Genomic DNA, 22,554 nt, shown 5'->3' on the forward strand with positions numbered 1-22,554 from the left:
AACCTCTGTCTCCTGGGTTCAAGCAATTCTCCTGCCTCAGCCTCCCAAGGAGCTGGGACTACGGGCACATGCCACCACACCGGCTAATTTTTTGTATTTTTAGTAGAGACGAGGTTTCACCGTGTTAGCCAAGATGTTTTATTTTACTTTAAATGTATCCAACAGAAGATTCATCCATCCACCCACCCACTCACCTATCCATCTATCCATCCATCTAACAAACATTTATGGAGCACCTCCTATGTGCTAGGCAAATTCAAGGCATTGGGATATGCTAGGAAATGGCATCATTTCTGTCTTCAGGAAGCTTGACGTTGATACTGGGTTAACCCACAGGAAATGACACGAAATGCTGAGAAGTCTGGCATTTTGATAGGCTACTAAGAGAGATATTTACATTTTCTTTAAGGGACTATTTAAAAACCTTTACATGGTAACATGTAAAGCACCCTCTCCTTATTTAAAGGCATGATTCCTTATACAGGTATTTAAAAGGGGCATGAAGCTGGGACATTCTAAGAGCCAAGAAGTTAGGAAGGCTGTGAAAGGGGAGTAGGTATTGTGGATAAAAGTAGAATTTTAGGTAAAAATTGTGTGTCATGAGCTCTGTAGCTGGGACTTATCTGCCCTGCCCAAAACAGGTCAGTAGTTGTGCACCGAGGCTCATCAGCACAGCATGACGATGATGTGATGATTGGATCCTTCTTTCTGGCTGCAGGATCCAGGTTGCTATTGCCGCAGCTGGCGAGGATGATCACAGCACTGTCCAGACATCTCCAACGAGTCAGGCACCCGTCTGATGGTGCTGCAATGCTCATTCTATTTCCAGCAAGTTATGAGAAAAATGTGCATAAGCATTGTGTAAAATGCCAACAGAGTTACCTTTGTTGGTTTTTCTCACTTGAGATCTCGAAGTCAAGTCAAAATTCTTGAGGGGCTGTCCCTGTCCTTGGTAACTGGATTCCCACCTCGTTCAGCCCAATGTCTCCCATGACTTCCTAATGTGCAGCTTGGCTCTGTCAAGCTGCTGTCGTTCTTGCTCACTAAAAATGACCTAATTCCCTTGGCCGGGTGCGGTAGTTCACATCAGTAATCCCAGCACTGGGAAGCCGAGGTGGGCGGATCATGAGGTCAGGAGTTGGAGACCAGCCTGACCAACATGGTGAAACCCCATCTCTACTAAAAATACAAAAATTAGATGGGCGTAGTGGCATGCACCTGTAATCCTAGCTACTCAGGAGGCTGAGGAAGGACAATCGCTTGAACCCAGGAGGTGGAGGTTGCAGTAAGCTGATACCGCACCACTGTACTCCAGCCTGGACAAAAGAGCGAGACTCTGTCTCACAAAAAAAAAAAAAAAAAAAGGAAACAAAACAAAACAGCCTCATTCCCACATCAAGGCTTTCACTTCCCTTCTCCCCCTTGATTAGATACTTTTTACTTTCTCCCACACTTTTCTGGCTCCACTTAAAACTTCTTCAATGAAGCATTCCAGAATTGCTTCACATCCTTTAATAATCTCTATTTCCCCCTGTGAATTTCCAGGCTACTGTGCACATAATTTGGATTACACAATTTAGTCTTTAATTACATATTGCATTGCAGCGCTGGCTAGTTATTTTGTGTGCTGATGTGGTTAACTGATCGAGTAGGAAGCTTCCTGCTCCTTCCCTGGGCATGTCCCTGCAGCTAGCACAGTGCTGAGGATATAGTAGGTATCCAACACTTGTACCAGTACATCCACTGTATACAGTATTGCAGTTATGGACCCCAGCTTTTCAAAGTCTGAAGCTTACACAATTTGCAGGAGCCTTTTCCTTAAAGGAAAAGACTACAAGATTAAGAACACAAATCAGGAGCCAAAGTGAATATTTAAGTGAATACATCCCTAAGGCCCCATTTTGGGGAAGAAACTTTCACAGGAGAGAGACTCCGGAGCTCCAGCAGCCCTGAAATGGACAAATCTAGAGGTGCTTTTGGCCTTCGCAATCCACATCTGTCACATACAATCTGAACTTCAGGCCTCATTCTCTCTCCCAAAGGCGCACCTTCCCTACCTTGGTAAACCGGCAAGGACCTCCCCCTATTTAGTCTGCACCAGCTCATAGGGCTGGGCGTGTAATTGCTAGGGAGGAAAACGGTGGTTGACAATTAAGGATCAACAGTGTCATTGATCTTTTGGGGAAGAGAAGAGGAGCTTGTAACAGCCAAAGTATCTACGCATTTATGTATTATGTATTTATTCTATAAATGTATTTATGCCTTATACGGCATATGTCATTTAAATTGGAACGGGCAGAGTGTCAAGAGGCCAGGGCTGTATATTTATCACCTGAGCACAGTGCGGGGGCGGGGCTGAGCCATTTCCTCTCCATCTAAGCTGTTGTTTGGAAACTGACCAGCTGGTGTCACTATGGGACCGTGAATACAGGCATCTTCAAGAGCCCTTGGATTAGAAGAATTTTGGATTGGCGTTGTAGGCCTGGGAAAGATACCCTTCCTCCCACCAAGCGCCAGCTTCCGCCCGACCTCCTCTCTCCCCCTGCCTGCATAGTTTGTAAAATTGAGAACTAGCTGACGGATTTAATTTTGATGGAGAATTACCTGTAGGCAAGAGGGCAATCAAACCCATACTGTTAAGGGGTGGGGGAACAAAGGTAATGAATCTGTTCTGTACATTTAGCAAATGGAGAGTGTCAGGCTAATAATCCATCAGTTCCTTTTTCCTATGAAATAAGCTTCCGTTACATCTTGTTAGGTACAATGAACTCGGCACTGTCTATAAGGGGCTGATTAACCAAGCAGTGCCTTTTCCAAGCTTCTCATTTCCCATGTCCTTTCTGCCACCTGCCCTTCATCTATTTGGACCATCAAATCAGTCCCAGGTGAAATGCGGATTTCAAATCAGTCTCTCAGTCACCAAGTGTTAGCAAATTATGGAGGTTTGACATGGGAGAAGCTTGAGAATAAAAGTAAGAAGTGCTTTGGAATTCACTGCAGGTGGAAGGCATTTCTGCCTGCGTTTCCTGTCACTACTGAGAACCATGTACAGTCTTTCATGGACCATAGGTGATCAGATAAAGCTCTCTGAGTTTAAATTTTGTTAAAAGAAGAGTCCTGCTGACCCACAGTCATTAACTGGCTATCCCCAGTTTGCCAACATTGCCATCATAAAGTACCACAGACTGAGCGGCTTCAACAGCAGACATTTATTTCCTGACAGTTCTGTAGGCTGGAAGTCCAAGAGGAAGGTGCAGGCAGGGCTGGGTTCTGGTGAGACCTCTGTCCTTGTCTTGTAGGTGGCGCCTTCTCACTCTGTCCTCATGCCATCTTCCCCCTGTGTGCTCCCACCCCTGCTACCCCTTCCGTGTCCAAATTTCCTCTTCTTATAAAGACACCAGTTAGCTTGGATTAGGGCTCACCCCAGTGGCCTCATTTAACCTAATCACCTCTTTAAAGGCTCTATCTTAAATACATCTCATTCTGAGGTACTAGGGGTTAGGGCTTCAACATAAGAATTTGGGGGAAACATAATTTAGCCTCTACCCTGTCCCCATCCCTTCACTGGTCTGGATTGAAGTTGACCAGTTTGAGATGCTGATTCTCTGACTGAAATGTGTCTCCTTGGCTTTTATTTTGTTTTATTATTATTTTTCAAGACAGGGTCTGGCTCTGTTGCTCAGGCTGGAGTGCAGTGATGCGATCTCAGCTCACTGTAGCCGCTACCTCCTGGGTTCAAGTGACTCTTGTGCCTCAGCCTCCTGAGTAGCTGGGACCACAGGTGTGCACCACCACGCCTGGCTAACTTTTTGTAATTTTTGTAGAGATGAGGTTTTGCCATGTTGCCCAGACTAGTCTCAAACTCCTGGGCTCAACTAATTCACCTGCCTCGGCCTCCCAAAGTGCTGGGATTCCCTTCAGCTTTTATATGCCATTTTGAGTAGCATGGTTCATACTCGCCAACAGCCCATGATCCTCCTCTTCAGAACCATGAGAACATAAAGAATTTCTTCTCGATGCCCAGAGACCCTCCCTGAAGACCACAGAACCTGGGAGGACAGAGGGACCTGTTCAGGTGACAGGATCTAGGGCCTTGCCCAGGGTCCCTAAAGAGTTTTTGATTGATCTCAGGGTTCCCTAGCTTGGTCTTCTTTCTTTTGTCTTCAGGTTTTTGCTGGAGTGCAGTGGTGTGATCTCAGCTCCTGCAACCTCTGCCTCCCGGGTTCAAGCAATTCTTGTGCCTCAGCCTCCCTAGTAGCTGGGATTACAAACATTTGCCACCACACCCGACTAATTTTTGTATTTTTAGTGGACATGGGGTTTCACCATGTTGGCCAGGCTTGTCTTGACCTCCTGGCCTCAAGAGATCTGCCCACCTCAGCCTCCCAATGTTCTGGGATTACCGGTATGAGCCACCGCGACCAGTCTTCAGGCTTTAGATATGCATTTTAAAGAAATTCTTCTGCCAAGATGTTGTAAAGTTAACTTATTGAAAATAGAATTGATGCAAAAATAATTGAATTCACAATGTATTTTTGCTATGCAGTACAGAAAGCTTTCACCTTTTACCACATAAAAATAAAGCAATACGAATTAAAATAATGTGCCGATGTTATGCTCTTATCAAATTAGCAAGTAATAAGGTTCATGCTAGAAAATTTAGAAAGTATAAACAAAAGGAAGAAAAATCAATTATATGCAGCTCTTAATATAGAGTTATTTATCTCTTCTTTACTTCTTTTTAGGTGTAAACATATTTTACAAAAAAAAATATATAGAGAAAGATTATACTATAATACTGCTTTTTTTGGGGGGGGGTGTGTGGAATCTTGCTCTGTCGCCCAAGCTGCAGAGCAGTGGTGCCAACCTCCGACTCCCATGTTCAAGTGATTCTCTCAGCTCAGCCACCCGAGTAGCTGGGATCACAGGCACGTGCCACCACATCCAGCTAATTTTTGTATTTTTAGTGGAGACGGGGTTTTGCTACATTGGCCAGGATGGTCTTGAACTTCTGACCTCAGGTGATCCGCCCACCTCGGCCTCTCAAAGAGCTGGGATTATAGGTGTGAGCCACTGTGCCCAGCTTATAATACTGCTTTTTAACAAAGGGAAAAAAATTACCCCCCCCACCCAAATTAGCAACTTAATGGAATTAATGAATCCAGTCATGTATACAATAAATATTGCTTGCCTACCATACCAGCACTGTTCTAGGGCTGGAGACATGGGGGTGAACAAAATAGACACAGTCCCTGCACTCACATTCTAGTGGAGAGACATAAACAACAAGTAGCAAATCAATATGCGCAGCATTCCATGGATTCCAAATGCATATACATTTTTAGAGTATGTCTGATATTGGGACACATCTTAGGGTCACTGTTGGTCTGTAGTGGTCACTGCCTGAAAACGTGTGACATCAAAAGCTTCAGGATAGGTATCAAGAGCCTGGAAGAAAATCCCAGAGACAACGTGGCCCACTCTCTTAGCATCTATGAACAAACGGCTCTGGGGTGGAAGTCAGGGCAGCAATGAATTAGCAGAACGTAGCAACCTCCCGGAAGTGGGAGTTGAGTTGTCCTGCACTGCATCGTGTGGAGCCGGCCAGGAGGCCAGCACTGGTGACTTTATGTCTCTTATGAATTTATTTTAAGAAATGCTGCAAAACCAATGATCTTAAGGTACCGAAGATGACATTGTTTGGCAAAATGTAAACATAAGACGGCTCTAAGTCAAAAAATGAGTCACATGAGTGGGATTCTGTGAGAAAGTTTTAGGAATATCTTTTATTTTTTTTGAGACAGAGTTTCGCTCTTGTCGCACAGGCTGGAGTTAGCGGCATGATCTCCGCTCACTGCAACCTCCACCTCCCAGGTTCAAGCAGGTCTCCTGCCTCAGCCTCCCAAGTAGCTTGGATTATAGGCATGCACCACCACGCCTGGCTAATTTTTGTATTTTTAGTAGAGTTTTCACCATGTTGGCCAGGCCGGTCTCGAACTCCTGACCTCAGGTGATCCACCCGCTTCGGCCTCCCAAAGTGCAGGGATTAGAGGCGTGAGCCACTGCACCGGGACTGTTTTAGGAATATCTTAACTGATCTATTTCATGTCTTCAACATGCATGCACAGGGGTGATACATGATAAAATCTATCCTCAGTCAGGTCTAAAAAAGCTCTTTTAATGAGCATAAAATGATTGTCTATGTAGTAAGAAAGCATGGTGTCCTTGTAGAGTTAGTAGTGGTTTTTCTCTTAGTGGTATATAAAATGTGGCTGCATGTCACAATCCACAGTGTCTTAGATTTTATGAAATATGGTGGTCTATTAGGCAGTGATAAGTGGATCAGATAAATTTAAGGTAAACTTGGAAGCACCCAGCTGGACAAAGTGATTTGCATGGTGGGATGTGGAACTCAGTGTTTTCGTCCTGGCTCTCCTGTGAAGTTCCTGTGTGATTCTGGAGAAATCCTTTAATTTCTCCCAGTCTCAGCTTTCCCATCAGCCAAATGATGCCATCCTGCTTATTTGGTAGGGGGTGAAATGATGGTCAGATGATTGATGGGTAACGAAGGTCACCTAAGACCATCCTGCGGGTCTGTACTTGGCGCTGGGAGTATAGCACTGAAGAAGGCAGAGATGGTACCACTCCTTCAGGGGATAACATTTGATGACATACCGTTCCAGTTTTCCTCACGTATCCAGGGGACTTTTTCTGGTTCTTTCTGCTTTCTCTGCCCAACTAATAAAAAGTAATGTGCAATGTGTCAGGAAGTGTGTGAGCATTTTTCATCACTCATTTAAGCCATATTTGAAAAAAATAAGTGGACACTATTAAATTGATTTTTAAGACCTGAGAATTGTTTAATTCTTTTAACATTTGTATTGGGCCTTGGCAAAAATGTAAAACTAAAGAAGTTGACCTTCAGAAGGCCAAATATCATTTTGGATAAATTTCCTCTTAATGTTGTGGATATAACCTTTTAAGGAACTAGTGTCTCTAATTCCTTCACCCCATTCTTTCCCTGCTCTCCCCCCATCTACACATTTGTGTTTTTTTTTTTTCTTTTCTTTTCTTTTTTTTTTTTTCTTATTTTTTGAGATAGAGTCTTGTTCTGTTGCCCACGCTGGAGCACAATGGTGTGATCTTGGCTCACTACAACCTCTGTCTCCCAGGTTCAAGCGATTATGTTGCCTCAGCTTCTCGAGGTGCCCACCATACCCGGCTAATTTTCACAATTTTTTTTTAGCAGAGATGGGGTTTTACCATGTTGGCCAGGCAGGTCTCAAATTCCTGACCTCAAGTGATCTGCCTGCCTCAGCCTCCCAAAGTGCTGGCATTACAAACATGAGCCACCGTGTCAGGCCCATTTGTGTTTTCAAATTTTGCTTTTTGGAGCTAGCTTATATGAAGTGGTAAAAGACTAATAAAAACCTTGAAGTACAACCCTTCTGAAATGTTTGCATTTTAACTGGGATCAGTGCTTTGAGGTGAAAAATATATAATATTTTACACATGGATTTCAGGTCATTATCCTTAAATGAATAACTTGATTTCCATCCTCCTTCCCCATCATCCTTCTCCTCTCCTGAGGGCTGTGTAGGGATACTTAAACCATCACAGTTATGATTGCTTACTTTGCCTTCAGTTAACGTTGCTTCTACTTAGGAGGAAGTTTTGTTGTTCTATTTATTTCTTATTACAATTATCAAATATCTCTGAAACTCAAACACATTTTTAAGGAAAACCTCTTCCTTAACTCTTTTTTTTTTTTTTTTTTTTTTTTTTTTTTGAGACAGAGTCTCACTCTCTCACCCAGGCTGGAGTGCAGTGGCGCCATCTCGGCTCACTACAAGCTGCACCTCCTGGGTTCACGCCATTCTCCTGCCTCAGCCTCCTGAGTAGCTGGGACTACAGGCGCCCGCCACTGTGCCCGGCTAATTTTTTTTTTCTGTATTTTTAGTAGAGACGGGGTTTCACTGTGGTCTCGATCTCCTGACCTTGTGATCTACCCGCCTCGGCCTCCCAAAGTGCTGGGATTACAGGCGTGAGCCACCGCGCCCGGCCTATTCCTTAACTCTTAACAGCAAAGGCCCTACGTCTAACCCCAGAGAGTTTTATTTTACATTTAATTTATTTGAGTGCTTGTTATCTACGTGTTGGAATACACCCTTGCATTTTCTTGAAAAAGTAAAAATAATACACATGTAAAATAACATATTTTATTGATAGTCCTAATTCTCACATCTGATTCATTTTATTGAAGGACAAAATATTGTGATTCCTTGATTTAACCATAAGAGTGGCCTTTTTTTGACTTTAAAAGAATTTCTCTCTCTTTGCTATTAACACCAACTGACAGGACTGTAGCCAACAAGCAGCGCCCGTCATCTTGAACAGTGACGGATGTTTGTTATAGCCCAGGCTTGACTAATATTATCTGTGCAACTATGTTTTTATCATCAAGTCAGCCTAATTTGATGTGAGTTTTGGGAAAGAATGTTCTCAACACTGAACAACGACCAAATAAAACCACTTTTATTTGGTTAACCAAGGTTTAATCAATAAACCCATCACCATTAAATGTGCTGCACTGCCCTGTGTTGTAATGTGGTTGTTCTCTCTCTCTGGTCATGCATTTTGTCACTTATGGGATGGAAGTTCACTGTGCACAGCAGTTTTGGCACTTGGGAAACAGAGGCACATGGATAAAGGACTCTTTTGTAGCTCGAATTCTAGAGACATTTAGCCAGGTTCTGTCTTTGCTCTATGGGCTTCAGTAAAGAGCAGTGGTTGGGAGAAACAGTCCATCTTCACTCATCCTGCAGCTGAAGAGGGATGAGAGCAGGGAGAAAGGAATCAAGCACTGCCTTTTCTATGGAAACATTAACCATTTCAACAACATGAGCGTCACAACACGCAATCCGGATGGAAGAAGCCACTGTGTTAACAGATCCACTTCCATTCTCTTCAAAGCGATTTCTTTTTCCTCTTGGACTCCCATTGGGGACCAAAGAGTGAAGAGCCTTCAGGTTCATTTAATGTTTACTATGCCTCAAGCGTTTCCTTTGATGTCTATATCATTCCTCTCATTTTACAACTGAGGAAACACTGGGCTCAAAAGGGTTAAATCACTTGTCCAAGGTCACACAGATGTCAATAGAAGAACTAAGCTTTTGATTCCTAAAATATATATAATTTAAAAATTATTATATATTATTATATACATATAAAATTATATATATATAATTTTCTAATACACATATTAGAAAATCACACTGCTTATTTGTATAGATAACAGTCCATATTTGTAGAACTTTAAATCTTGTATTATAGGCTTTTTTTTTTTCTTTTTTGAGACAGAGTCTTGCTCTGTCGCCAGGCTGGAGTGCGGTAGCGTGATCTCTGCTCACTGCAACCTCCACCTCCAGGGTTCAAGCGATTCTCCTGCCTCAGCCTCCCGAGCAGCTGGGACTGAATACAGGTGCGCACCATCACACCCGACTAAATTTTGTATTTTTAGTAGAGACGGGGTTTCACCATATTGGCCAGGATGGTCTTGATCTCTTGACCTCATGGTCCACCCGCCTCAATCTCCCAAAGTCCTGGGTTCACAGGCAGTATTATAGGCTTAAAAAAAACAAATAAAAGAAAAACCCTTTCTGCCTTAAAGGTAGAAGCTACTGTTAGAAACTTTTGGAAAAGTGGAAGATGAGTGGCCTTTGTAATTAAACATTACTGGGCTTGAAGCCCACAGCTAGCGGTGCGGCCTTGTGTGACAATGCTTTTCCCTCCCCACCACCTCATATTCTTCATTTATTTCAGGAGAATGCTTCTACTGAGAAATTGTGGACACTATAAATGTTACCTTGGGATAATCCTAAACATATCACATGAATTGATCACAATGACGGAATTTTTTTAAGTATGTTGAATATTTCTTTAAGGTGTTATTTAATTAATCTCCACACTTTTATAATGTTCATGCATGATAATTTGGGCAGAGAAGTCGAGTTGATAATATGCCCTATAATAAAACAGGGTCAAATTTAATAGACGATAATGTAAAGATGGGAACAAATTATAGTTTTCCTTATTGTTTTTACTTGAACGTGCGTAACTCAGCCTCCATTCTCATAGATGACAGAAAGACACTTACATTTGACAAGTAAAGATAATGAAAGATAATGGTCTTTTTCTTTTTAAAATAGTTCCTTCCAGATAAATTGGTTCAATTAATAAACTTCAGATTCCCTCTCAGGGTCTTTCCTCCCACTCATCCTTCCCACAATGTCACCTGAATGAAAGGAGAAGCTCATGAATTTCTGGGGAGCTGAGACACCCTCTCCTTCCTGGTCACTTTGTACCCTGCACAGGGACCTGCTGAAGTGTGTTAGGTCCTGTGTGGCATCCTTCTGGTGCCTGCTGGGGCATTCTGTCCCCTCAGACTCTGAGATGTCTTTGGACTGACCCCAGACCTCCTCAGGCCATTGGTCCCCTCAGCACTTTCATTCGAGAGTCTGTTGAGGAAAGCAGGGTAGCTAAACAAGCAGTGAGCACATAGCATAACAAATGCTACAATGGAGGAAGCACTCATTGTCAGGAAGCACCATTTCTATGAAAATGGAAAGTCCAAAAACAGTCATTACTTTGCTTTTGCCGGAATCCAGGTGACTTCCGGCATCAATGCAGAAATCAGGGGTGCTGAACCCAGACTCCACTTTCTGAGAAAGGCTACCTGTGAAAACTGGCTCTGGAGCTGCAAGCTGAAGGAGGTGCAGGAGGCAGCTGGCCAGACCAAGGGTTTTGAGAGTTGGGGATGGAAAGGAGGAGTGCACGTGTCCATCAGAGACGCTAGCATGTGAGAGGGCCCAGTGGGAGGCTTTTTCGAGAAACTGAAAGGTAGGGGCTGGTGCGGTGACTCACACCTGTAATCCCAGCACTTTGAGAGGCCAAGGCCAGTGGACAGCTTGAGCCCAGGAGTTGGAGACCAACCTGGGCAGCACGGTGAAACTCCATCTCTATAAAAAATTTAAAAATTAGCGGGGCATGGCGGCATGTGCCAGTAGTCCCAGCTACTTGGGAGGCTGAGGTAGGACGATCACATGAGCCAGGAAGTCAAGGCTGTGGTGAGCCATGATTGTTCCACTCCAGCCTGGGTGACAGAGCAAGACCCTGTCTCAAAAAAAAAAAAAAAAAGAAAAAAAAGAAAAAAGAAAGAAAGAAAGGTGCGGTACCATGTGTGTGGGTGGAGCTGGAAGCATCACACAATCAGGTTGAAGGAGGAAGCTGGGATCAAGTCAAGAAGGGCCTTGGTAACCATGGTAACATTGGTCACCACAGCCAGTCACTCTCAAGAGCACTGGGAAACCATAGAAGTCTTGGAAGCAAAGGAATGACATGATCCCTTTGTGGGAAGATGACTGAGCTGTATGTACATGATGGGTCTGAGAACCTGTTGTAAGAGTCTAGGGATTTACTAGAAAAAATATATGATTAGCTTAACAAAAATATCATTTTTATGGCATGGGTTGGCATCCAAGATCATGAATCAGAATTCCCATTTTTTTTTCTGGAAAAGTAGAAGTCAACAACATACACTAAAATGTTATCAGAAGAGTACTCTAGTTTAAATATGGCTACTTTTTATTCTATATATTCCATATAATATATTCTATAGTCCATGGCTCTTTCCATCCACACTCTATTGAAAATAAATTATGGAATTATTGAAAAATAAATTATGATACTAAAAAACTCAATGAATAATAACTTAAAGATAAAAATGCATACATCTAAAATCTTGTCAACTGGTCCATTACTGTAGGAGCTCTTATTAAGGTTCACATATTTGCACCATCTTTCCCGGGCTCAGATCATAATCTCCCATGTGCTTGTGACACATTTTAGACAATAAAAATGATCAGAATAGACATGTGATGCTGTAAGACACTGAGATTTGGGGGACAGTTTGCTACCCTAGCATAACCTGGTCTATCCTGGTGAATATAACTCTATTACATCATAAAATAATATATCAAACATGGAATTTTTAAGTATCTCAATCTCTTATACAGATGGAAAATCTGAAAGCTTTGGCTGGCAACCAGGTCACTTCTTGATGAATGCTTCCTAGGCTTTTAGGTGTGCCGGCGATGGGAAAACTGAGGATGATGAGGAAATGAAGGAAAAAAAGAAGAGAAGTCTTTCTCCAGACCTGACTTGGGAACTTCCCCTTATCTCATCCATCTCCCTTCCCCAGCTTCCGTCTCAATCTCATTAAGCTCAGCAGGAGACACATTGGAAGAATTTCCCTTGAAGAAATATTACTCGTTACTTTCCAATAAGTGAACTAAATGGATTTAGCACCTGGGCAGTTTGTGCTAAGATGCTTATCAGCCTGAGCTGATGTGTTCACAAGTTCTGAGCACTATGCAGGGGGATATCCAAATCCTGTTTACAGGTGCTTGAATGACACAACCGTGAACAATAATTTCAGTCAAAGTGTGCAAAAGTCGAGCCAACAAAATGCATCTTTTTTTTTTTATAGTACTGTATCAGTAATTTTGCCCTATTTAAATCATTATAACACTTAAATTCTGGTGTCTTGTATCAAAATGCTTTGGATGCCTGTTCATTAAAATTCTCTGCATGTTATTCATCAGCATCTTGTGTGAGTTGGTTCTTGGTAGTGATTTTAACATGCTTCATCCTTATTTTGTGTTCTTTTATTCCTTTCCCTGCATCCATGTGTTGCAAGGCTTTATCTCTAAAATGCTAATAGAATTGTTACTGGAGGAAGCAGCAGCTACAGAAACAGGCTCTGATCTTTTGGTACAGTTCCACTCTAGTTCCTATGCTAGCAACAACTGAAAAATTAGAAAGCAAACTCTGCAAGACTGATGGCTTGATAAGCAAAGTGCAAAGACCTGCACAAAACAGGCCAAAACAATTGCTGCTTCAAGAATAGAAAAGAAAAATAATAATACAAAAAAAGAAAAAAAAGAAAAGATGTTGGGATCAGGGGTCTTTCACCTAAGGAGAAAAGCTTTGTCTTTTCTGCAGATTTCACCAGTCACCGACATTGTACGCGAATAGTGACATTTAGTAAAATAGTAAATGAAGGGAATAAAGTTTACGGTTGCATGTTACTTATGATTATGTAGATTATAAGGGGAATTTGGATGGTTTCCTTAGATTCTTTGGAGGGAAGTCTACAGTCAAGTTTAAGAAATGGAAATATGGTCCACAAAGAATAACCTCTCCTACAGCACAGGGAGGCATGTGTCCTTCTAGAAATCTGCTTCCCGTTTTACATGTTTTTTGTCATGTTATCTAACTATTCATTTATCATGCCAAAATTATTTGAAGCAGTTTATGAATATTTGGCTTTTAGATGAAAAAACCCTACGTGGTCATGAAATGCAAATGATTATTGAAAGTCCTAGCTTTCCAGATTCATACTTACCCTACTAAGCTTTAGCCACTCAATTTATGTATAGAGATACATTTTTATTTTATTTATTTATTTTTTGGAGACAAAGTCTCACTCTATCATCTAGGCTGAAGTCAATGTCATGATCTCGGCTCATTGCAACCTCTGCCTCCCGGGTTCGAGCCATTCTCCTGACTCAGCCTCCCAAGTAGCTGGGACTACAGGCGTGCACTACCACGCTGGCTAATTTTTGTATTTTTAGTTGAGACCGGGTTTCACTATATTGGCCAGGCTGGTTTCAAACTCCTGGCCTCAGGAGATCCACCCACCTCTGCCTCCCAAAGTGCTGGGATTATAGTCATGAGCCACCCTGCCCCGCCCAGAGATACATTAAATATATCTTATTAATATCATCAGTGTTTGTCTAGGGTTATCATCCACAAATGAAGCAAGTCAACCACCACCTTCAAAAGGCAGGATGTCTTACAATTGATTCATCAGAATCCCAGTTGGAGTGGCTTAAGGCTTTCGTACTTCTCTTTGTTATGTAGCATCAAAGATGACACACTGGGCACTGCTTGAGATAAAATACCCAGGAAATGGTTTTGGTTTATGCAGAGACACAAAGTGGTGTTACTCATGCTTCTCCCGGCTGTGGGGGATCTCCAGTTCGTCTTTCTGTGCTAAAGAGAAAACATAATTACTGCGTTCAGGTTTATGTTTTTAAATCTCCTTTTTTTGAGATAACTCTATGTGACTGTCAATGCTCCTAATGGAGTTTGAAGCCCGGCCATATTAAACCAGGGAGCCATCGTGTCATGCTGGCCTCCGTGAGCGCACTGTCCCTGTCTAAGCTGATGTGGCATTAGACAGCCTTCCAAGTTCTGGGCTCAAGCTTTGGATGTGCGATCATGTTTCCTTTGGAAAATGATTTTTTTATGACTGAAATAAGATTGATTTTCCTTCTGTATGTTAGTTGCACTTGTAAAAACAGCTTTAACCAAATTTTAGGGTCATTCTAACTTAAGTCATTTCTACAATTAAAAGTGTTGTGTTAACTATTTTGCAGATGAACACTTCCTTCATCATGTGTCCTTCCCTTCCTACATAAAAGCAAATAGAATCTTTTTTAATTTTTATTTTTTAGATGGAGTTTCACTCTTGCTGCCCAGGCTGGAGTGCAGTGGCGCGACCTCGGCTCACTGCAAGCTCCACTTTCCAGGTTAAAGTGATTCTCCTGCCTCAGCCTCCAGAGTAGCTGGGATTACAGGGCACCCGCTGCCACGCCTGGCTAACTTTTTTTTGTATTTTTAGTAGAGATGGAGTTTCATCATGTTGACCAGGCTGGTCTTGAAATCCTGACCTCAGGTGATCCTCCCGCCTTGGCCTCCCAAAGTGCTGGGATTACAGGCATGAGCCACCATGCCTGGTTGCAAAAAGAATATTTATATGTTCTCTGGAGAAAAGGTCAGAGGCTCTGTCTGGGTATGTGTGTGTTTTCCAGAACATTCTTTTTCATAGCAGTCTCTGCGAACTTCCAGATTTGTATAGCCTGTAAAGGTGAAAGCAAATGTAAAGAACGTTGTTTGGTTTCCTTAGAAGAGAGGTGCAGAAAATTTGTCTGGTTCTATTACTTGGATAATAAAATAAATCTTAGGGATTTTGAGCCTTTTTAAGAACACGTTCTATGTTACTCCAGTTAGCAACTTGCCAATTTTTAATATTTATTTATTTATTTATTTATTGCAGTTTGGTACAGGAAAGTTTATCTGGTGTTAGAATAGACAAAGCAAAAATTCCCTCCTTTTTTGAGGTCCAGTTCCTCAACTGAGGTAATATGAGCCGCCTCACAATATTTTTGTGAGGGTTAAATGAGATAATGCATAAAAAAAATAGCATCACATCAAACATAAAATAGTCACTCCATAAATATCCATTGCCTTTCATCTTGTTCTCTGACATTCTCTTTCCTTAAGGAAAATCTTACATTAGCCTTATAGTCAATGAGACAAAATGAATGAAGAATGGAAAAAGGAAGGGAGAAAGAAAGAGAGGAGGTCAGGTGCAGTGGTTCACACCTGTAATTCTACCACTTTGGGAGGCCGAGCTGGGTGGATCACCTGAGATTAGGAGTTCAAGGCCAGTCTGGTCAACATGGCCAAACCCCATCTCTGCTAAAAATACAAAAGATTAGCGAGGCATAGTGGTGGGTGCCTGTAATCCCAGCTACTTAGGAGGCTGAGGTAAGAGAATCGGTTGAACCCAGGAGGTGCAGGTTGCAGTGCGCCGAGATCATGGCACTGCACTCCAAACTGGGCAACAAGAGTGAAATGCCATCTCAAAAAAAAAAAAAAAAAAAAAAAAAAAAAAAAAAGAGAGAGAGAGAGGAATAAAGAATAAAGGAATGGTATCAACATCACATAAAAAACAGTTCAGAAGCACAATTTTAGTTAAAATGATCACTTGGTATCATGCTAACCAAAGTAATTGATTCAGCCTTTAAAGAAAAATTGGTTGTATAACATTTACTCAGCACGTACTAAGTGCCAGGTACTGGGTTAGGCAGTAGGTATTAAAAGGTGAGCAGCTGGGTTCCAGCCCTCTAGGAGTTCAACTTCTATGGAGAAATAGACACAAAAATCAATAGCTCCAATACAATATGCCAAATTCTGTAACAGAGGAAAGGCTGAACATGGGTGATGTTCTTACACTGAAAGGATTACTTAGATTTAGAGCCATGAGCTCCGATTGTCTCTAGCACATTACAGATAGTTTGATGCAATGCTTTTCCCTTGTGAGAACTCCTTGTCATTGGATGGACAGTCAGGATAATTTGTTGCTTAGACTCAACTTCTTTTGGCTTCTGTAAAAATTATCTGAGTAGCGAGGCAAAATGCTTGAGAATTAGGGATAGCCATAGACACCAGTTTCCTCAAGGGGTAAGAAGTTTTATCATTTGCGTTTTCATCTGTAGCAAAAAATACAAATGCATAAAAGATCAGAACCCAAATGAAGTATTTCACCACGTGGGCCTCTAAAATAAGTTGGCAGCTCCAAAGAGAAGGTGTAGATTGAAAAGAGGCCCCTATCCCTCATAGCTTTAAGCAGACCTGACAGTTTCTTATTTAGAGAGTGTTCCTTAGTTGACATGAAAAGTTTTGATGACACACCGCCCTAATTATCCCCTACCCTCTGGAAGAGCTGAATCCACAACCCAATTCTGGGTGACATGTTTTTGCCCTTCTTGCTATTATCAGTCTCCACTAACTGGTTATCACATCAAGTTAAACTGCAAATACAAACTCCTGAGCCATTTAATGAGACCCTGATCTATGGCCAACTTGAGGCCCTCCTTGCCCATCTCTTCCTCCATTGAACAACATCAAATAATGCTTCCAACAAAATTGATGCATCTTTGTTAGAGATGTCAGGTTTAGGGGTGTCTGGCCTCTGAAGCTGGCTAAGGCATGAGTCCTTTTCTAGACAAGGTAGAGAGCTCACTGGAGTGATTAGAGCAATTATTCAGGGTTACCTGTCATATTTAATCAGCTCAGGCCCATGTGGTGGGAAGAGGTGACCTAGACCTGCCTTTTCAGACCAACTATTGCTGTTGGATGGCATCTTTGCCTTCAGCATCTCCTTGGATATGCTCGAGTTCCGAACATTTATTGGCAAAACTTAACTTTCTTGCATTTATTTTTTTATTCTATTGTAGTAGCCCTCTTACTCAGAGGAGGTCAGCTGAGGCTTGTTATGATTTATTTTTCTTCTGCAATTTCTCTTTTATCCTACCTGACATATTTTATTGCTAAATTTCCCGTGTGATAAAGCAAGAGTCCCTCTAAGTTATGGAAAACTTCTTATTTCCTTTCATCCCATCAAATCATCCTGAAGAGCAGATAAAAGCCTTTTAGTGAAACCTGGTATTACTGAAAAAGGGAAGAAATTCTAAAACCATAGAAACATGGCTTATAGCTGGTGCAGAAGTTATTGATGAAGTAGACTTTATTGTTAACATTATGAGCCTTATCATCATCATTATTATCATCATCATCATCTTCACTGGCATTAATTCTTGCTTGCACCTCCATTAGGTACTTGCGTGTATGCGAGCAGCACTAGAAATGCCATAACAATGGAATCATATGTCCACAGTCCTACCTCTTTGAGCCATGCAATTTAAGGCAAGTAAATTCAAACATGCATTAAAAGTAACACATTACATTTTGATTTAAGAACAAACAAGAGCTTGGATTGTAAAAATAATTGAAACATTGCCTTTATGTATAACATTTTATTTTTTTAAGCGTGAGAAGTGAAGGAAAACCACAAGTGCTACGTATGTCATCCAGGAGAATGTTTTTACCCCCTGCTTTAATTTCTCAGAGGGATAATTAGGGCAGAGGTGGGACATTACATTATTAATTACTTTAGAAAAGGGAAATCGATGTCTTGTGTGATAGGGCATTTCAGCCATATCACCACCAAAATTAAAATTAGGTATTTTGGTAATTTTTATAAAAGTGAGATTGTTTTCTTTGGCTAATGATAAGATTGGGATAGCATCTCCTTGGTGATCAGAAATACCCTTGATATATGACAAAGTATGTGACTCAATCTGGGTCAGTGAAAATTTTCTCTCCCCCCGATTTCTATTCATTGTAAGTAAAAACTCACTCTAGAACTCTGTGAGAACTCCTCTTATTTGTGGCCCAGAAATAACATTTAATAGTTACTTGTTATTACTCCCAAATCAACACATTTCCAAGCAGAGTCAAAGCAATATGCTCTGCCAGGGTGGATCCAGGAAAATGGTAACCACTCATGAAATCCGTTGTTCCTTTTGTTCCTCTTGCCAGGGGTAGCTTTTTGGAGCACCATCATTTACTAAAACCTGCTTTCCCATTCTTGTTGGACCCATGTTGCCATTGGGAAGTATTTTTTTCCAAGTAAAGTTGTCTCAAGTGTTATTTGGGGCTTGGGACAGTGGGGTGGTCCCACTGAATTCCATAGTATTTACTGCCTTACAAAACAGATATTACCTTTTATTATTATTTTTCCTTTTCTGCATGAGTTCTGTCTATGTAACCACACATTATGTCTTTTCAGACAGATGTGACCTGGTGGAAGTCATGTCATCTCACTGAGCTTCAGAGTCCTCATTTATAATGTGGGGGGTAGTAATACTATCTTCCTGATCCACGTCACAGGCTGTTTTGACACGAAGCCTGAGATAATATATGTTGAATGAATGAATGAATGAAAATGTGTTGAAAAGTATAACATACTGTGCAAATTTAAGTCCACAGTGCCTAGAATAATAGATCTCTTCGACATGACCTAGCCCAGTGCTATTGTTTCAGAGATGAGGAAACTGGAGTCCCTGCAGGTAGTCACGGAGTGCCTTAGTGCAGCTGCGCCTGTGTTCAGGTCTCTGGACTCTCAGCCTGGTGCTCTCAGTTTTCTACCATGTTGCTTCTCTCATCAAGCAGGGCCTTCCATGTGATGGGCACCAAGTAAGTGATTATTACCAGACCAGAGGAAGCACAACCAGAGGCAGCACAGCCTGGTCTGCCTTTGGGGTGTGAAAAACTGACACTACCTCCTTTCTTGAAAGCAGAAGGTGGCAGAAAGGTAATGAGAGGGTTGGTGCTTGTACAAGGGATGGGAGAAGCAGGGCTTCGGAGGATGAAAAGGAGTACCAAAGAGGATGGCCAAGCCCTATGGAGATGACCTTTGCTGATGTACATTTTCCAGGTTGGTTATGGGTAGCTTAAGGTGGGGAAACCTTATGGGGATTTATGCTTGAATGGAAAGCTCACTTTCCCCCTTCCAGTAGTACTCTGCCTTCCATGTGTGACCACTCATGCCTGCTATCCAATGGGTGACTCATTTCTAATAGGAACTACCTGCAGGCATAGGACTCAGGTTGAGAAGTTGCTTCCAAACAGCAAAGTCGTTATCAGTCTCAGATCCAGTTCATGAATCTGGCACACCATAGCGGGAGACAGATCAGAATTCCAAGATCTGGAGAGGTAGCCATTTCGAACATCAAGCTTGTTGGGGAGAGATGGGAACCAGAGGGGCTATTGACAAACGAGCACAGATCTGTAACAGTCAAGATACGGACTGGGATGCAACTGGGTAAATGTGGCGGTTCTGGACCAAACTTCATATAGGTAGAGAAACTGCAGGCATTCCTTTTACATGAAGCTCGTTGTTCGTTGCTGAACTGGGCTGGCCTATGGGTCACATTGGCATCCTATATAAAGCTTTGGTTGGTACTTGTGTTAGTCCATTTTGCATTGCTATAAAGGAATACCTGAAGCTGGGCAATTTATTTAAAAAAAAAGAGGTTTATTTGGCCCGGGTTTCTGCAGATCATACAGGAAGCATGACGCCAGCATCTGCTTCTGCTGAGGGCCTCAGGAAGCTTTCAACCACAGGGGAAGGTGAAGGGGGAGCAGGCGTGATTCATGGTGAGAAGGGGAGCAAGAGAGAGAGGAGGAGGCGTGGCAGACTCTATAGACCATGAACTGTTGTTCATGAACTCTCATGAACTAATAGAGCAGAAACTCATTCTTTTCTTTTTTTTTTGTTTAGACGGAGTTTTACTCTTGTTTCCCAGGCTGGAGTGTAATGGTGCAATCTTGGCTCACCGCAACTCCCACCTCCCGGGTTCAAGTAATTTTCTTGCCTCAGCCTCCTGAGTAGCTGGGATTACAGGCATGTGCCACCACGCCTGGCTAATTTTGTATTTTTTAGTAGAGATGGGGTTTCTCCATGTTGGTCAGGCTGGTCTCGAACTCCTGACCTCAGATGATCCGCCCACCTCAGCCTCCCAAAGTGTTGGGATTACAGGCGTGAGCCACCACGACTGGCCAGAAACTTTCTTTACTGTAGGGATGGCACCAAGCCATTCATGAGGGATCCTCCCCCATGACCCAAATGCCACTCACCAGGCGCCACTTCCAACATTAGGGTCACATTTCAATATGAGATTTGAAGGGGACAAACATCTGAACTATATCAGCCTTTAAAAAAACTAGGAGGAGAGGATGGAAATGCAGTTAAGCTGTGTCTACCATACTTCTCCTCAGGGTACTGCTGTAGGAAGGCAAGCCAGTGTCTCATTTCAGGGGGTTGAATCATCTATGCTCTTCACACCTCAGTCAGAATACAGCTGCTGCTTCTTTGCCACCCACGATAAAAAGGAAAATATTTGTTTGAGCAATCAGGGCGTTCAACTTCTTCCAGTGCCCTAGAAGTAACTGAAGCAATGCAATTATTCTTGAAGAAGACAAAAGAAAGTGCTGCCAGACATCTTAAATTAAAGAAGCAGTGCAAAACCTTACTGTTATGTCTGAATGCTGTACTCAATGGCAAACTCACATACTAAACAGATTTAAAAACACTTATGGTAGCAAAGTCGTTCACTTCTATTCTTGATCCAGCTGTTGGTGAAGTCTTGAAGAGACAGAATTATTTTCTTCATATTTTGACACTTGTATTCAAAGTCTATTTGAATTAGCAGGTTTTGAAAAATGCCATGTTTGCCCCTGTGGTTGAAGGAAAAAAATCTAGGTCAATGATAACCTCACTTCAACCTTCTCACTTTGGAATGGGTGCGTTCCCCCTCAATGCTGATGAGCGGTCAAAGCCCCCCAGGCACGCAGCCGTATTCACTGCCATCACTTCCCACAGGAGCAGAATGATAACACTTGTAAATGGAGGTGTTGCGCAGGCACATGAATTAATGCTCTTACTGGCTGGCCTAATAGATCCGTCAGTTAGCAAAAGGATCCTATGCTACCACTCAAAACTAAGAAAACTTAGGTACAGCTGCCTCTTACCAATTCAGTGTACCTGGAAACATCCCGCTTTAAGGCTTGGTGGGGGAGAAAGACTCTCCTGTTTCATTAGTAGGAAGGAAATCCAAATCAAGTGTGAGTGATGGAAGCAGTGCCAGTAATCTTGAAAGTGGTGTGATTGCTCTGTGTGATATTTCAAAACCTCCTCCGAAGGGAAAAATCAAGATGATTGGGTCAGTCAGTTTCACACCAAGCTGTGGCCTGGAGAATGGCAGCCTTTTCGTTGCCGCACGGTTAGAGAATGTCTCTGTGTGATATGGATGTGGCATCTATTTTCGAACTGTGATCCAGCAGCTCTGGCATGCAGGGTTTTGTATTTCTGCACACTCTTTTGGGCTTTGTGTTTCTGCAATGTTTGCCTGAGCTAACATTTCTCATGAACAGAAAATTGAAAATGTAAAAAGCAATTATAGATGGTGCGAAATAAAAAGACACCAGGGACATTGTATTCAGGATTTTTCAGAGAAACAGAGCCAGTAGGGGTGTGTGTGTGTGTGTGTCTGTGTGTGTGTATGTGTGAAATAAAAATGCTTATGTGACGATGAAGGCTGACAAGACCCTAAGTCCTAAGATGTGCAGTTGTCATGCTGGAGACCAGGAGAGCTGATGGTACAGTTCCCGTCTGGGTCCGAAGGCCTGAGAAAGAGACGGAGTCTCAGTTTGAGTCCACAGGCAGGAAGAAACTGACGTACCAGTTTGAAGGCAGTCAGGTAGGAGGAATGCTCTCTTACCTGAGGGAGCTCAGCCTTTTTGATCTATTGAGGCCTTTGACTGATTGGATGAGGCCCACCCACATTTGGGCGGGCAGTCTACTTTTCTCAGTCTCCTGATTCAAATGTTAACTTCATCTAGAAGGGCCCTCACAGGAACATCCTGAACAATGTTTGACCAAATATCTTGGCACCCTGTGGCCCAGTCAAGTTGACACATAAAAGTAACCTTGATAGATTTTCACTGAGTTCGAAACTGGAAGCCAGTAGGTCTGTGAGGTTAGGTATTTTTTTGAAAAGCTGATGAGGAAAATTCCTGTAACACCCTGCTATCTCTTCACCCTTCTAATCTTCCCTGTCATGGGCAGGTAAGCCGCACGTCACTCAGATAATGGGCAATTGCTCAGCTGCTTGCTGGCCCTTTGGTTGTAGAGTTTGAGATCCTCATATGCAAAGTGGTGCTTACATCGCCTGCCTTTATGAACTGTAGGAATTCCTTGAGGATCACATGCTGACCGGGAATCAGGCACCCTGGCTTTTG

The 22,554-nt window shown here is 42.3% G+C and overlaps 2 protein-coding genes and 1 long non-coding RNA gene across 3 annotated transcripts in view; 1 reads left to right on the plus strand and 2 right to left on the minus strand.

The window, feature by feature from the left end:
* LOC126952673 (uncharacterized) overlaps positions 1–17,604 on the plus strand; it is a 47,453-nt gene extending 29,849 nt beyond the window's left edge. The window contains exon 3 of the long non-coding RNA XR_007725001.1: positions 17,527–17,604. This is a non-coding gene — a long non-coding RNA (uncharacterized LOC126952673). The remainder of the gene's footprint in view (positions 1–17,526) is intronic.
* The window catches only part of BLOC1S5 (biogenesis of lysosomal organelles complex 1 subunit 5), a 995,078-nt gene that overhangs the window by 121,337 nt on the left and 851,187 nt on the right, over positions 1–22,554 (minus strand). The gene's annotated exons all lie outside the window — the stretch shown is intronic.
* The window catches only part of EEF1E1 (eukaryotic translation elongation factor 1 epsilon 1), a 315,058-nt gene that overhangs the window by 52,853 nt on the left and 239,651 nt on the right, over positions 1–22,554 (minus strand). The window lies entirely within an intron of this gene.

Source organism: Macaca thibetana, chromosome 4 (genome assembly GCF_024542745.1).
Source record: "Macaca thibetana thibetana isolate TM-01 chromosome 4, ASM2454274v1, whole genome shotgun sequence".
In the NCBI taxonomy this organism is placed as follows: domain Eukaryota; kingdom Metazoa; phylum Chordata; class Mammalia; order Primates; family Cercopithecidae; genus Macaca; species Macaca thibetana.